This window comes from Apis dorsata, unplaced genomic scaffold, assembly GCF_000469605.1.
Source record: "Apis dorsata unplaced genomic scaffold, Apis dorsata 1.3 scaffold_683, whole genome shotgun sequence".
NCBI lineage: Eukaryota > Metazoa > Arthropoda > Insecta > Hymenoptera > Apidae > Apis > Apis dorsata.
The window spans coordinates 1303545-1305930 of record NW_006263864.1 but is presented as its reverse complement, the minus strand read 5'-3'; positions in this window follow the sequence as shown (position 1 = coordinate 1305930).

Sequence of the window (2386 nt, the reverse complement as noted above, 5' to 3'; positions counted from 1 at the left end):
AAAAAAAAAAAAAAAAAAAAAAAAAAAAAAAAAAAAAAAAAGAAACAAAATATACAAATATCGCCACTATGTGTACTCCGTCAATATTTAATTTACTGACAAACCGTTATTATTTTCGAACGAATTAAAACGAGATTGGAATTGTTTATTAAACAATTCGATATATACCGATTACGTATATACAACATCGTTATATTTGCGGTTTAGGTTTAGAGTATCGTTCGATTGAATCAAACAACGATTATGCTCAATCAACGATTCACTGTAAGGGATACGACGACCAACACACGCGAAATAATTGACATTTTGACATTTTGAAAATCAATCGAAATTTCCAATTGAATCGAGAAGAAGTGAAAAGAAAACAAAAAAGGAAAAGAAAAATCGAGAATGGAATAATGGGATCGGAGGAAGGGAAGCGCGGATTGGCGAAAGTGATTTACAGAGAAACGTCATCCTGCGGAGACACGCATCGAGTCAAATCCATTTCATCGAAAGGCCAAACCAAAGTATTTTTCGGATAACGATAAAAGTTACCTGCACACCCGTTTCCACATTGCATCGATGGTTTACCGAGCCAGGCCACGAGACATCGTCCTCGTCGACCTTAATTTTCGACACCCGGGAAACTGTTGCGAGTTGGCAGAAACGAGACGACCGCCGAATCCGCAACCGTGGTTTCAACCCTCCCCTCCCCGACACCGGATCGATTCGAAATTCTTTTTTCTTTTTTCCTTTTTTCTTCTTTCCCCACTCTGCTCCATTCGAAAATAAACGAGACCAGATATATATATATATTCTGTATGCTCTTTATACGTCGATCGATTCTCGTCTCCATCGAATCTCTTGGATATTTTAATATCGTTGCATGCAATTTCTCTGGATCGACGGCCTCGATCGGTTCATCCAAGTAATCGATTCCCGAAAAGTTATTCGCGCGTGACAGGTTTATATTTTGAAGAGACTCGGCCGAGTTGTCGCGACCAGTTGATGTAACGCGAAAAGGGTAACTTTCTACAGGGGTGGAAAAAATTTCTTGGAGTAGGAGCGTAGTTTCGTACTTTTGGGATCAAATTTGTCCAATCCCGCGATGAACTTTCGACCTCCCTCCCTCTCTCTCTCTCCCTCCCCAACCGAGTATAATGCTCGAGTCAATTGTGCAGGGCGTAAATGAAGCGGCAACCAGACTTTGTCGCGAGCGGAGAAAATAGAGCGGTTTCTGGACACAACAAGTTAATCTCGGACTCGTCAACCGCACGGGATTAGCATATAAATTCGTCAAAACGCTTCGTCCACGGTGCAAAGCGCATGCACATCCGCCCAGAGAACGCCTCCGTTCGCTAGCGTTCGTTTCACGAATTCGTTTCTCCCTTCCCCCTTCGTTTATTATTTTCTCTTTGTTGATTCGTTACATCATTCGGCTCATCATTTCTCCCGGATCCCTTCGGCGGCCGCTCTCGCTTCGTCCATAACGGCGAGAGAAAGTTCGCCTATGAATAGAAACAAGCAGAGCGATAACTAATCCGGGGAGCCCTCTCGACGAAGGAAATAATGGGTTTGCCCGTTGTTTCGTAATAACCGGAACTTGTACATCCTCGAATATATTGCTCGAATCCCCCTTGGAGTCCGAAACTCGTGTCCGTCATCTTGTATGAAATGGTAATCGCGTTATCGCGTGAGAACGGAATAACGTCGAATACCGGTGGAATATCGGTGGGTTAATCGTCAAACGGACGCGTCAACATGACTCGATTACGACTTAATCGAGATACGATCGAGATACGTCCATCGATCCCCACCACCTTGTCCAAGGTGCCATTTCGTTACGTTATCGCGACAAAACTACTACTCTACTCGATTACTAATACGTTGGGGGAAGGAATTTCGTTACACCGGATGGCTGAAATCCCTCTTCATGCCGCGCGCGGACACGGAGGGATTGAATTATTTGACCGCGGGTCCCGCAACCGGCCGCAAGCCTAATTACGAATAGAGGTGAGTTTAGAAACTGGGAGACGCGCTAAAAGTCCGATTAAATTGTTATTCCTTCTCTTTAAACTCCGTTGCTTTGCCCCTTCGCGAAAGGATCCCGTTGAATTGAAACGGGTAGGAACGTTCAACGATCGCACAATGAATGGAAAATAGGCGAGGATCCTTTCGCCGAGCGTTTTGATTAAATTAATCTCGAGCAAAGTTATCCTCTCGCGAGCAATAATCTCGTTAGATCGGACGGCGGGCGAATGGTTGGGAAGAAGAAATTGGTGGAAAAAGATCTTGTGGATTTCGCAACGCGAGAAGGAAAACTCTGGGAGATTAGGAAGCGAGGAAGGAGGAGAGAGAATCAGTTTCCTTGGCCGGATATTTAGTCTCGCGTACGATCTCTGAA